The sequence below is a fragment of the Nannospalax galili genome, unplaced genomic scaffold (assembly GCF_000622305.1).
Source record: "Nannospalax galili isolate Female #2095 unplaced genomic scaffold, S.galili_v1.0 scaffold91, whole genome shotgun sequence".
Lineage (NCBI taxonomy): Eukaryota > Metazoa > Chordata > Mammalia > Rodentia > Spalacidae > Nannospalax > Nannospalax galili.
This window is the reverse complement of record NW_008332583.1, coordinates 3565085-3580093: the sequence shown is the minus strand read 5'-3', so window position 1 is coordinate 3580093 and position 15009 is coordinate 3565085. Positions and strand designations below refer to the sequence as shown.

The following is a 15009-nucleotide window of genomic DNA, read 5'->3' as shown; positions in this document are numbered from 1 at the left end:
TTCCGATCTCATTAGGTTTGTTTGCATAAGGTTGGGTGGAGAGAGAGAGAGAGAGAGAGAGAGAGAGAGAGAGAGAGAGAGAGAGAGCCTATAAAGTCTAATTTGTGTCTCCAAATGTCCTTTACTGTGGGTCCATCCAGTGGAGCCTGGTTAACCTACCAAGAGTCCCATCCTTGAAAGATACTGTCTCTGCATCTCCCAGCAGCCACCAGTTGCTACAATTTCCTTAGGTTGGGTTGGGGTTTCTTACCCACTTCTCCACGCCTATACTGAAATTTTGTCTAGTCTGAGCTTGCATGGGACTTAGGCTTGCTGTCACTATTGTTATGAAGAATAGACCAGCAGTCTGGAAAGTACTGTTTCCTTGTGGTCATCCACCACTTCTGAGTCTTACGATCTCCACCCCACTCCTCCATAGTGATGCCTGAGTCTTGGGAGGCAAAAGTTTGATACAGATGCCCTATTCAGATAAGCACTCTGTAGCCTCTTTTTCTCTACACATTGGCCAGTTGTGAGTTTCTGTGTTAATCACCATCTGTTGTATAAGTAAACTTCTCTGGTGAGAGCTGAGAGATGCATTAATCTATGGCTATAACAATAAATCATGAGGAGTCAGTTTTTATAACTATTTAGTAGAAAACTACTATTAGGCTTTCCCCTGTGTTCTGTGATCTGTCTAGCCTCAGGTTCCTAAGCCTGATATCAATGTCAGGTATGGACTCTATCCTATGAAGTGGACCTTAAATACAATTAGAGAGTGGTTGGTTAGTTCCATAATATTCACACCACTATTGCACCAGTGAGTACATCTTGCCAGTCCAGTTGTTATTGTAGTTCACAGGATTCACAGTTGCATAAGGTTTTCCTTATCCAGTAGCTTGCATAGCACCTTCTAGTAATATGAATTCTAGCCAGTAGAGACGAGGCTCTTGTACCAGTGCCAGCTTGATTTTTCTTTTGATCTACAGCTCATGTATGTAGTGTCTTAAGCAAATAGGGTCACTGCTAGATAACTTCTGTTGTCAACTTGACACACCTGGATAGAGGGATCCTCAATTGAGGAATTTCTTCCATTGGATTGGCATATGGCTATATCTGTGGGCCATTTTTTTGATTGCTGGGTGATGTGGGAGGGCCCAGTCCACTGTGGGCAGTGCCACTCCTGGGCACGTATTCTTGTATTATAGAAAGCAGGATGAGCAGGGGCCAAGGGAGCAAGCCAGTAAACAACGTTCCTCCATGGCCTGTGCTCCAGCTCCTGACTCCAGGTTCCTACCCTGAGTTCCTGTCTTGGCTTCCCTTGATGTTGGACTGTGAGCTGTAATCTAAATGAACCCTTTCCTCCCCAAATTGGTTTTGGTCATTGTTTTTACCACAGCAATAGAAAGCACACCTTTAATCCCAGCACTTGGGATTGAAAAAAAAAAAGGAAGAAAGAAAGAAAGAAAGAAAGTAACTAATACAGTGAGTGTCTTAATATCAAGTAAAAGACTTATTTTAAAATACAGTACCATGCAGATTTAAGATTAAACTCATATAGAAAAAATTTAAATGCTACAGAAACCAATTATTTTAATTTTTTTGGTCTTTTTAAGACAGGGGCTCCCTGTAGCCCCAGCTGGGGCTATGTACACCAGGCTGGCCTTGAATTCACAGAGATCTGCCTGGCGCTGCCTCCCAAGTGCTGGGAGTAAAGGCATATGCCACCACACCTGGTTAGAACAATTATTTTAATTTTTAAAATAACAAATGCTCAGTGCAACAAATTAAAAACACACAGCTGTATATGTGATATAACTATGCCAAGGTTCTCAAAATCAAAATGAAAAATAGAAACATTAACCTACCACCCCTTTCTCTAGTTTCATACAATTACATATTAACATAGGCTATGCCATATATAGAATCATTTGTTCCTTTTTTATTTCAATGGCCTACTGCCATCTCAATGAATTGAGTGACTGTATGTTACAGTCAGAGACATGTTGGAAAACATATGTACATGTTTTCAATTATTTTCTTTTTTCATTATATTCCACAGTACTGTCATAATATTCAACAATTTCCCTAATCCTGAGTTGTCTTCTCACTAATTTTTTTTCCTGATTTGTTTTCTTAAACCACATAGAAAACATCTTTGACTATAGATTTTATTTTTTATTCAAGGTTTTACTGCAAACCAAAACTAATTTATCACACACAAAAAGAAGCTGTATAGTAGGGATGAGGAATTGTATATAACTATGTTAAGTACGGTACACTAAAATGGTGATTTATAAATAAGTATGTCAATTTAAATATACAAGTGTTATGGCCCCAATATACAGATTTTCTTTACATAATACATACAATTATCAGGGTTGCAAAAAAATAAGGTGATATTTTAGTTTTTTCTTCACTTCTTTTATTCATATGAGTGTTTTGCCTACATGTATGTAAGTGCACCCATGGGTGTCATGCCTGTGGAGGCTGAAGAGGGCATCAGATCCTCTGGAACTGGTGTTACAGATCATTACCATTGTTAGCTACCATACGGGTGCTGGGAATGTACCCCAGTCCTCTGCAAGAGCAGCCAGTGCTCTGAACTGCTAAGCCATCACTCCAGCCCCAACAGGTGACATTTTGAACATGAAAACGCCAACAGCTTTGACTGACAAAAGGAGGCATTGGTCTATAAAATTCCTTTCTAAAAAGTAATAGCTTGTTTAAGCATCTGGATGCAAGTCATTGCAAGACCATTTCTGTAAATTTTAGTTATTAACTATATCCTACAAAAACTGCAGTCTGCACACAGATTAATCTTCTAAATATGGAAGAAACAATGTCCCATAGTGGTGTGTTCTGCAAGTGTCATGTTGATGCTTATAACAAAACCATCTGTAATCAGGCATACCACACTCACACCACTGTCCACAGGGGAAACGCAGTAGGGAAAATGAAGAATGGAAATTCTGCAGTAGGAAAGTTTGGGAGCTAGCACAGCCTCCCCAGAAAAGGCACATTGGAAAATATTTGTGGTCACAGCCCAGACAGACCTGTGGAAGATCCCTCTGAGACCCGCCTTCCTTCTAACGGGACCGTGGTGTCTTGTCTAAGGCAACACTCTAACGCACCATATTGGAAAGAAGAATGAAAAATGAAAACCTCACAAGCTAATTGAAAGGAGGATGTACTCTTTGAAAAGCTTCCAGCAAGCAGTGCGCCCAACAGGATTGCCGAGCATCCCAGTGGGCAAATTCTTTCAAGATGTCCTGTCAGGGGGCAACTCCACCAAAGGCTAGCTAAACATTTAAAAACACACAGAAAATCATTCAACCCCCCCCCCCCCGGAGACTGCTCAGAGGAAAGAGTTCACGGGAGGTACACGGGAGAAGTCAACGAAGGCCTCTGCAACCTCCTTGATGCTGGCGGTGTTGAAGATGCTGTCAGGGCACCTGCCAGTGGAGTTGGGGCTCAGGATCCAATGCCACAGGTCACTGAATTTGCTCACATTTGAGTTAAAAGGAGGAGCAATCTTCCTATTAATGAGATCACCCCAGTTAGAGGAAAGAAGGCATGATTCTTAATCTCCATAAATCATCCTTGGTACCTCTTTGTCCAGATCTTACACAGGAGTCCCTCCAGGAGGTATCTGGCAGAGTTTGTAATATTTGAATTCAACTGGAGGAGCTTGTTCAGTGTTGCACATCTCAGCTGTGTTCCAGCTATGATGAGGAGGCAGGTCATACAGCATATCACACAAGACATCCCGAAGCATCCAGTCCACTGTCCTGCCACATGGATGCTTAGGAATCATCTTATATGCAAGATACTCAGACATGCCACAGAATGCAGATGCTGTGCCATGGTGCTCAATGTTCTCCTTGCTGGTAGTCTAGCAAAAGATTCTCTGGTTCCAATTCTCTAAAAACAGTGTTCAGAGTGCAGATAACCCGAGGCACTGGCTATTTTCGTAGCATAGAAGGAAACCTATGGTTCAAGAAAGTAGTGCTTTCTCGGGAGATGGTTGAATAATCTCTGCCATTAATATAGTCTAGGACAAAATACAGTTCGTGTACAGTTTGTCATCAGTTTGGAAAGAAAAGTAAAAGTCCAGCAGAGAAGATGTGTCACATTTTTCAGTAGGATATTCCATTCCCACGGAACACGCTTCTCCATTTCGGATTGCTTTCTTCTGTAAAACTTTGACTGCATATAATGCTTCTTCTGCCTTGGATCTTGCCAGAACCTTTTCCAAAATGCTGTTCCCAATCACTTTCAAAGAGTAAAAGTCAGATGACTTGACATAAAGATTGGAGGAAGGATCAAGGTTGATTTGTTGAGAAGGACTTGGCAGAGAAGAAGGGTTGGCATTCATGACCTTGGGCTCCTGAGGTTGGGAGACTTTCAAGGTGGACAGAACATAAGGGTGTTTGCATGCATCAGAGTTACTGGAAGTCTGAATAAACCTGCTCAGACCCATCCTTCTGTGCTTCATGAAATCTTTCCAAGGGGATCTTATTTTATTTTCCTCTTGCATTGGTCACAGTGCTCTGAATATACATTTTATTACGATAGATTAATGGTTGCCAAAATGAGAGGTGCAGAGTCAAAGGGCAAGCGTTCCATTTGTTTCATTTTGCTTTTTTATTCACCGAGATCCTTGGCCAGTGGCGTCAGTTTCTGTTGAAATGGGCTGCCCTCTTTTTAGACTATTCTTTGGTACAATGCTTAGATGTTAACCACTGAGGCTCATAACAACCTTAAGTTTAGGTTTCTTTTTAAAAAATATCTTATTTATTATTTTTATTTTATGTGTATGCATGTATCATCTGCATGTATGTAAGTGCATCCATGTTGTGCAGTGCCCTGCAGAGGTCAGAAGAGGGTGTTGGATCACCTGGAACTGGAGTCACGGATGGCTGTTAGCTGCCATGTGGGTGCTGGGAATCAAACCTGGGTCTTCTGCAACCATTTAGCCATCTCCCTAGCCCCGTATTTCATTAAGTTTTGATAGATAGTTCTAGACTTATCAATACATGAAAATAAGATTTCCTTGCATCTTTACCAAGCATGAATACCTTTAATCAATATTTTTTTCAACTCTGTGAGTGGGAAATAGTATTTCACTGTGATCTGAAATTGCATTTCTATAAGGACCAGTGAAGTTGGACAGATTTTCCTATTTGTCATTTAGATTTTCTCCTGTGAATTGCCAATTAATATCTTTTATCTTTATATGCTCTTCTTAACTCATCTGAATTTTTGTGGAGAAAAACAGATGCATAGCATTTATAATCTAACTGATGAAAACCCAGTTTAACATCATTTGTCATATAAACACAGCTTTTTAGTAATTAAGAAGAGACTTTTACTAAATATTTACCTCATTACTATACATTTGGAACTGTTTCTCTCTTTTCTGTTCCCTGGATCAAATTTCACATGACCAAGAACACAGCATCTTGCCAACATTTTTATATTAAGGTTTAATGTGTGTATTAGAGTAAAAATAAAAACTTGTTACCATTCTGATAAAGCACATTAACATGTATATATTATTTTAGGAAAGATTGACATTTTACATTAGGAAATACTGGGAAATATGTTATGACTATTTTGACAGATAATATTTTATCCTAATACAATTTTCCTTTTTTTGTATAATAGCCTTTTACTTGTCTTGCTAAATTTATTCCCAAGGATTTTTTTCTTTTTCTGTACAACTAATTATTAAAAAGGAAAAGCTCTGATTTTTTTTAATGTACTTACCTTATGGCCATCCAGTTTGCCTGTTTCTTAATAACAGAGTATTGAGTTTTCTAAGACCACAACCATATCATCACATGAAATAAAGATGATTACCCCATTTTTCCTCATATTTTTATTGCTTAATTGTAAAGTTTATTTGTACAGGCAGAAGCCATAGCACAGCACTAAGTAACAATGCTGACATAAAACACCTTTTTGTGTATTTTATGGTTCAATATAAATGGGTCTTACATTTCATTTCAGAATCTAATGTTTTATAGTAGGTTTTCTTCTTTCTAAGAAGGATTGCTTATTCATTCAAATTCTTTGTAATTCTAAACAATAAATGAACATTTTTTTGCTTTAACGTCCTTCTACACAACATTCTTAGACTATTATTAGCAATTGCCAGTGAGTTTCATGAAATTTTTTTGGTGGCAGGTCTATTGACTAGACCTGCCCAGTTATACTTTTAAGTAATCTTTTCAAATCATTGTAGATATAATTAATTAAATGACACCAATTAGTAATTGGAGCCCTAACCCAGTGACTAGTGTCCTCATAAAAGCAAAAAACCACACAGACTGACAAGAATGATGACATGTGATAATGGAGACAGAGGCTGGCATGATGGGCCTGTGTGCCAAGGAATGTCAGGGACAATCGGCAACTAGGAGAATGTGGGAAGTGGTCACCCTTAGAAAGAACATAGCTCTCCAGACACCATCTTTGAAAAACTCTAGCTCCAGAGCTCATACACAATAAATGCCTATCATTTTTAAGTTATACAGTCTGGTGATTTGTTACAGTCACCCTAGGAAACTAATGTGGCACATGTTGACATAACCATATAATCCTGATCATTTAATTTGCTTACAGAATGAATGGCACAGTTAAATTTCCAAGTCTGACCTAGTTTGCAATATTTGAAATAAACTCTTTCAAATATGTTACTACATTTTCATAAACAGGCTTCAATTGCTGGATTATGATATATTTCTACATATATTAGTGACTGCCATAAGACATCTCTGTAGAACTGTCCATATCAGTTTTGATATAAGGCCACGTTGCATTTATGCAGCCACTTAAGGCCTATTCACTTTCCACTATAATCTTGAATTATCTGCTAAGCAAAATATGAGCTTCATTTAGCCATAAGACTGTCTAGGCCCAACACTCTTCTCTGCAGTATATCTTTAATAATCTTCAATTTCCTTCTAGAGTATTAATATTGATCTTGTTTTGTTTATGTGAATGCTGATATACATATATGCATTCATCCCCTCAAAAATTTACAATGCCTTTTATTTTCAAATGAGCAGTTATACATTTTTTTAATGTAGTTGTAGCAATACTGACTGGCAGAGTGCTCAGAAAGCTAGGTTCATATAGTCCTTCCTCACATCCCACTGCATGTGGATTGAAGGACAGAAGAACTTTTCTCAAGGAAGAAGACGCATCTTCACTTCAAGGCATCCCTGGTTAGAAGCCCTGGAACAGGTTACACCTGAAGCCTCAAGGTCTGGGTCACAGTACAAACTAGTGGCGAGTTACCATGCGATGTGACACTTCTGGAGTCTGGGCAAAACTGTACAGAAACATTCTTAACACTTATGTCCTTTGAGCTACAATATATCTCTCATTTTGACAAAAATTTTTAAAAAGAATTATTCCCCCCTCATACCTGCACCCATTAAAAATATCTCTAACTTTTCTAAGAAAAAATTTTCTCCAGATCTCTCCCAGGCTTCATCCTCATATCCTTTTATTCATAGCAGACAGAAGAAATTAGAGTAACATATTTGCTCTAAAATCATTAGTGCTGCATCAGCACTTCCGATCTAAATGGCATTTCATGGGGTTATTGTCACATGGAGCGAGTTTGCTCTAGGCAGAAAGAGACGTAAGAACAGCTTTAAAAATGAAACTTCTTTTTTTGCAATTAGCTTCTGCATCTGAATTTCTTCAACAGCATTCTACTTGGGTTTAAAAGGCACTTCAAAGGAACGAAGGAGTGGTCCAACTGGGTCAAAGGGCATATTGTGCTCACTGGTCCACAGTAAATCACAATAAATCACAATGGATGCTGCTTTAAAATAATGATCATTAAACTATATCATCAACCATTGAATTGGTTGGAAGTCTCAGATCAGTCTGCTGTTTAGCATCATTAAAATATCTAAAAGTAAACTCTACTTGGAAACCTTCAGAGCCCTGGCACATCCTCATAGCTTAAGAATAGTCCAATCTATGAATTCTTTTTTAGCTATACTATATTAACTATACCATAGACCTTACCACATACAAAGGACAATGTGATCATCTAGTAGCCATGAGACAAACCACAGAGAAATGCAGGACAGCAACACCCACGCTTTGCACTCCACTTGGCATACAGTGTTCAAAGCACTCTCATGACACTTATTTTATCCTCATAGTAAATCTATAATGGATGCAGAATAAAAGCACAAGATGACATAAACATAGAGCTTCAGAGATGAAAGTGACATTAAAGAGATCAATAACCTTCTTTACAGATTAGAAAGTGAAAATCAAAGAAAAATGTGCACCTTCTCACTGTTTCAAAGCTAGGTGAGCCAGGCTAATATAGTGAAGACATATCAGTACGGGTTATAGCTGGGAGTCAGGAAAATGAGGCAGGAGAGGGAAGATGGGAATAGAGAAAACTAGCTCTGATTTTATGTACTTAAAAAATAAACCAATCCTATTGAAATAGAACTTAAATTCAATGTTCGTCTTTAAGGACTACTTGGCTATGATGGCCCTATGCCATTATTAGATCCCTTAGAGAAAAATACAGTTCTGAAACTTACATTTCCAATATGGATGTGCAGACCATTGAAGGATGGGTTCATGGAGGTGTAAATTGCATAACACACACACACACACACACACACACACACACACACACACAAATGCACAATTCATTGTGAGGAATTGTGAAAGGAATCTAGTCATCCCATTCCTTAATTAAAAAGCTGATTCGTTGCTGGGTATGGTGGGTGGTGGCATATGCCTTTAATCCCAGTACCTAGAGGCAGATGTCTGTGAGACAGAGGCCAGCCAAGGATGGTCTATATAGTGATTTCCAGGCCATCTAGGGCTACAGGGCAACTCTTCTCTCTCTCTCTCTCTCTCTCTCTCTCTCTCTCTCAGAGCTAGCCAGTCATTTCCTACCCACACAGTAGAGGTACTGTCACCACAGCAAATCCTAATGGCTGGTCTTAATATTGTGATTTACCCAGGATATAGTACATGTTGAAAATAAGTTTTCCTTTAAATGAGAATACATTAGGGCTATATAGTTTCTATTACATTATTCTAAAACACATGTCTCAAACAACACAGAAGCCCCTGTCTCAGGATCTTCTGTTCAAATATACAATAGCTGTCTTCATGACTCAATACAGAACAGTCTTTAAAACCTGCATCTTAGATATAATTCTAATTAGTGATGGTGATACAGAAAGATGACAAAGTAAAAGCAGTAAAAGTGGTATTATTGTTTAGAAATGGAGACATTCGCAATGAACGATCGGATCATATTAAGGTTAAAGGACAAATCTCTATTACAGTAGATACCACATTTATTGTCAGACTGCACAATACTAAATTCCTCACTATTTTAGAACTGCATTTGCCACCTTTAAAAGCCTGGGAAGAGAAAATGTAAAATGCAATATCTGACACATCTTAGAAAGTTTTAAGATTTTCCTCAAAAATGAAGAACAAACGTCTCTATTTCTGTTCGGGACCTACATGATGTACACTTGCATGCCATTTGCTCGGATTCATTTACATTTTGCTGAATTCTGTTTTTGTCCATTTTCAACATTCAAAGGATTTTTTTTTAAAAAAGACAAAAATTCAACCACAACAAAAAGCTTTCAAAAGATGCTTTCAGATGAAATGGCCAAGAAAAGGAGCAGATGAATAAGGAAAGCAGCATCCCAGTTACACAACCGTGGCAGTTAACATCTCTTCATCCTGTCCGAGAATTAACTGTGCTGCTGAAATTAGACATTCAGCCCCTCCGTGAAGACAGGAGCCCAAGCTGGAAGCAAAGTCTTTGAATAACAATACTTCTTCTTCTTTTTTTTTTTTTTTTTTTTTTTTTTTTTTTTTTTTTGTCTTTTTGAGACAGGGTCTCCCTGTATCCCTGTAGCCCCAGCTGTCCTGAAACTCACTATGTAGACCAGGCTGGCCTTCTGATTCCTGTCACATGACCACACTTTTTGACATTTTCTGTAGTATTCTACCCAGCTGCAGTGTGATTAGGACAACAGATTTCTGTAGGCATGGCTGGTACCTCGTTGGTAAGGGATGGGAGGTAGAAATACGCAATAAGTTCCTTTTGTGGTTTCAGAAGCTCCTTGAGCTACAAACTTTCTGCATGCGTGTTCTAAGTAAAGGACTTGAAAAAGTGGAAACCAGCATGAAAAACTTATTCACCTGACAGACAATCCCACAATCTATAACTCTATAATGGTGACACCTCTGACACACAGGAGGCTGGCAGATATACAACACCTGTGCCTCTCAAACTCTTTCAATGGTCTCTTGGGGAAGGAAGCAATTTCATATAGAAAGAGGTGACCTGAACACCGAATATCTTTAATCAATCCAATGTCAATTTATACATGACTCAATTTGACAAGATGGAATTTCCTTGGTTAATTTTACTTCTAGACCCAAATCACCACTCTGGACTCTAGAACACTCTCCTAGGAATTATCAGGTATCCGTAATCAGCCAATCCATAGTCAGTACATCCAAACATCTGCCTTCAAGGTAGTAATCACAGTCACATCTTTTCTGAAGTACAGATTATAGCCATGGGTTTCTATTGAAATGTCTCCTTAGCAGAAATGACTTAGCACTTTGACCCTAACATCACAGAAACTAATTCAAGCTATCACTCCCAGTTTGCAAGGATTCAGGGAAAGTACTTGGGAAGATGTTGGGAATGTAAACTCAAACAGTCTCTTAGGAAGCCACTGACAGTATGTATTATGCTATTTTTATCCTACTCATATTATTTTAGGGGCATTGTCCAAAATTTTTGAATAGTCTTCAAAAACCAGACATTTTAATGTCTGTGTGGTATTTCTGTTATGTGAATATGCTGTAGTTTCCTATTGTTTCCACATTTGTCAACACTTGAGTTGTTTCCAATTCGAGGTATTATAAATAATCTTCTAGAAAATCTCCATGAATGCATTTTAACTAATTTTACTTGTTCCTTAGGAAAGATTCACACTTGCAAGTATAATTTTGTTCTGAAAAATCAAGAAATTGTTATCAGGAAACCAATTCCTAAACTATAATTCTAACAAACTATCATTTATTAAGATATATATCATATATTTGAACTAACCCTGCTTTACGAATGGGTGATTCAGTCCCCTGTGGAAATTAAATAGCATATATGATTACATAATTGAGAGAGAAAAAGAAATCAGGTTCCATTCAAATGGCATTCATTGAAGTAAAGGCAACAGCCGGCTGAGTTGCCTCTGTCTCAGAGCAGTGATTATTTGGTCCCCAAATATACTGATGGAGACCGAGGATGCGTTCTTACCATCATTAGTGTATACTTACGTACTTAATAAACAATCCAAGTTTACAAATGTAGAAAGTCAGAAGACAGTGATACAGTGTTTTATAGTTGTTAAGCCTTTTTCCTACGGTGGCTTTGAGGACAGAAGTTGCTATGCAGAAGCTATTCCTAAAGAAAGCACGATTAAATCCCAGATTTTAAAAGTCACTGACTAATGATGTACCACTTTTTGCTCTATCACTTTAGAAAATACATCATAATATTGAGTCTTAGGATGGGAATGTATTTCCCAAACCTTATAGAAAAACATTCCATGGTCAAAATAATTTAGGAAAGAGTGAGAGCAGAAAAGATTTCACGGCGAATCTTTAATGTGTTAGCATGAACTGTCAATCTCCATGAGGGACGTCAGCTAGGAGCATTTCTTTTCTTTTTTTTAACTTTTTAAAATTCATTTATTATTTTTATTTTATGTATATGTGTGTACTGTCTGCATGTAGGTAAGTGCACCCGTGTAGTGCAATGCCCACGGAGGTCAGAAGAGGCAGTCGGATCCCCTGGGACTGGAGTTAGGGACAGTTGTTGGCTGCCATGTGGGTGCTGGGATTTGAACCCAGGTCTTCTGCAAGAACAACCATGAGCCATCTCGCCAGCCCCAGCTAGGAGCATTTCTAAAGTTATTCACCCACAGAGCCTTCTTGCTGCCTGTTGTCCTTGGTTTCTGGCTAGCCTATTGGTTTTTTGTGGAGGATCTCAAGGGGCGGGACGGGGGGGTTGATCTATGGAACATGCTTTAGGAAATATTTCTCTAGACCAGCACTTCTCCAACAATTTGGTCTCAAGACCCATTTAAACTCCTTTAAGAATTGCTGAAGGCCCCAAAGAGCATTTGGTATATGGGCTAACACTGCAAATATTTACCGTGCTAAAAATTGAAACCAAAGACTTAAAAAATACTATTAACTCTTTTAAAAAATAACAATGATAGGGGCTGGCACATCATTTAGTGACGTAGCATGTGCTTGGACTGCACAAGGTCCTGGGTTAAATCTCTAGCATCAAACGAAAAACTTAATAACAATAAAAGATCAACAATAGAAAATCAAACACATGGAAACATGTATCATTTGCAGAAAGGAAAGGAAGTGGGGAGAGCCTGGCACTGCCTCACAGCTTTGAAAATTATTTTTAGTATTTGCCTTAACAGAAGGCAGATGGGTATTTCTTTTCCTTTTACGTTGTTTTGTGACACACAAACAACTCACGGCTGAAGGACACCATAGAATCATGAAGGGATATTTGAATAGTTATTTGGAAAGAAGGAGCTGAGGACATTTTCTTTGATACTGAATAAAATGTGAAAAACAAATGATAGTTCCTTTCACTGCTATTTGCAGTGCAGAATTTAAATGATATCAATAGGCTTTCGATGCTCCGTTGTGTGAAAATCTATGGTCCATGTGGCACTCTGAACAGATCCTTCCTCCATACAAAATTTTCTAACAGTGTGCATTGTTCTGATCGAAAATATTGGCTGGGTTGAATTATGCAGATCTTTCAAGTGGTGACGCATTTCATTATATGATATAAAAAAGAATTACTTTTGTTAATGTCATCATTGATTTCATCACAAAAGTCTTTAAGCATTGGGAAGCTGTCAAGCTCATGGAAGCAGACACAAGCTAGCCAAAATCAGAAACTTTGCTCGAAAGTCCCAACTCTATCATTGACAGCACCTACTCTCTGAAGGTTTACTTAAAGGGATAGGCTCACTTTGCAGATTTATTAGTAAATATCTGTCAAATAGCTCAGTCTGCATAACCATACTGTATGTGTCAATGGCTCTTTTAATTAAAACCTGCTGTTCCAGACACACAGTAGCTAGGTCAGTTCACAAGTCAGGGTCATAAATATTCTTCCTAGAGACAACCATGCTGCATAAGGAACAGCTGACCTTGATGCAATTGCCCAGTTTGGCACACAGTCCTCTTAAAAAGATGTGTACCCAACTACTAAAATTTACATTACAATTTCTTACTACATATCAAGTACATTCTTAAATAAAGTTGTATTTTATTGTATTGCTTAACTATAAGTTCATAGTAGCAAAGAATACAAAATTAATAGTGCAATCTGATATTATTATTACCTTGGTAAACACTATAGTAATAGTAATAGTAATAGTAATATACTGATAGTATTACCTACAACTATTTTCTACATTAGCACAAATGTTACCACAGTGGAAAAGACAAATGAGTTAGTGTAATACTAATAGAGCTTTTACCTAGTAGACTCCCTGCAAGGCATCTAGTAATTCCCAGGAGGCTTGGACCACCTTTTAGGGATGGGTGCTCTAGACATAGAATCTAGTTTGACAAGATGTTGGTTGGGGACAGAAAGGAAAGTTCGTATTACCAGTTTATAGCTCATCCTCTCTGGGCATGTTAGCTCTGCTTTCCTGCAATCACACTCATGTGTTCAGCGTTAGCACCTCTTCCACAGGCGTGTGGATAGAGACAAGCCAGTCGACCTGCTCCTAGGCAGAACATCTGCTTCTCTTCTGGGATCCAGGCCTAGCAGAACCATGAGAAATGCTGTGATTACCCACAGCAGAGATGGACAAGCGTATATTTGGAAACATGACTGCAGCATGAAGGCGCCAGCCCTACATGGCCACAAGGGGTGTCTCTGGTGTGCAGGCAACAGCCAAGCCAAGTCAATTTGCTTGAGTCTTGACACAAATGTGGGGGCAGCAACAACCCATTGAGTAGACCATCCTAAGAACCTATCTGTCCTATTTTCAATCTCATTTCTAAAATAAATAGGTGCAAACTATGGCTGTTGAATCACCTCCATCAACATTACATATAAAGCTTGTTTAGAATGCATAGCTCTGACATGCTGGCAGACAATGACTTCCTAGAATTTTATCTTTCACAGACATAAAAAGATGCATTTAGAGGCAAGTCAAATCAAATTCAAGAAGACTGAAATCACACCATGAAAAAATCATGATACTACATGGACATCAATAAATACAGTGACAATTAAAAACCTAGGATATAAAACGGGTACACTCCTAAACAGAACAGCAAATGATACTTTGAGATGAATTAAAATATAAGCATAACACACCAAAATGTATAGGATGCAGCAAAAGCAGTTATAAGAGGAAAAATTATGACAATAAATATATAGTTTAAGAAAGAAGATGCCAAGTAAGTAACATAGAACTAGAGAAAGAGCTTAATGCTAAAACTATTAAAAAGGTAGAAATATTAGATATCAGTGCAATAATGAAGTGCAAACTCAGGGCTAGAGAGATGGCTCAGAGGTTAAGAACACTGACTATTCTTGAAGAAGACCCCGGTTCGAAACCCAGCACCCACATGGCAGCTAACAACTGTCGATAACTCCAGTCCCAGGGAATCCAACATCCTCTTCTGTCTTCCGTGGGCATTGCACGACATGGGTGCACTTACCTACATGTAAGGCAACATATGCATACACATGAAATTAAAATAATAAATAAAATATTTTTAAAAAGAAGTGCAAACTTAAGAAACAATAGAAAAGATTAATGAAAGAATTGAATTTTTGAAAAAACCCAAACTGACAGCTAGTCTAAGGAAACAAAACAAGAACACCCAAATGAAATTACAACTCGAAGAGGCTCTATTATGACTGATTCC

General features: G+C 38.2%; 1 pseudogene; it reads right to left on the bottom strand.

The window, feature by feature from the left end:
• Positions 1-3337: 3337 nt before the first annotated feature.
• Positions 3338-4495, bottom strand: LOC103729435 (annotated as a pseudogene).
• Positions 4496-15009: the final 10514 nt, after the last annotated feature.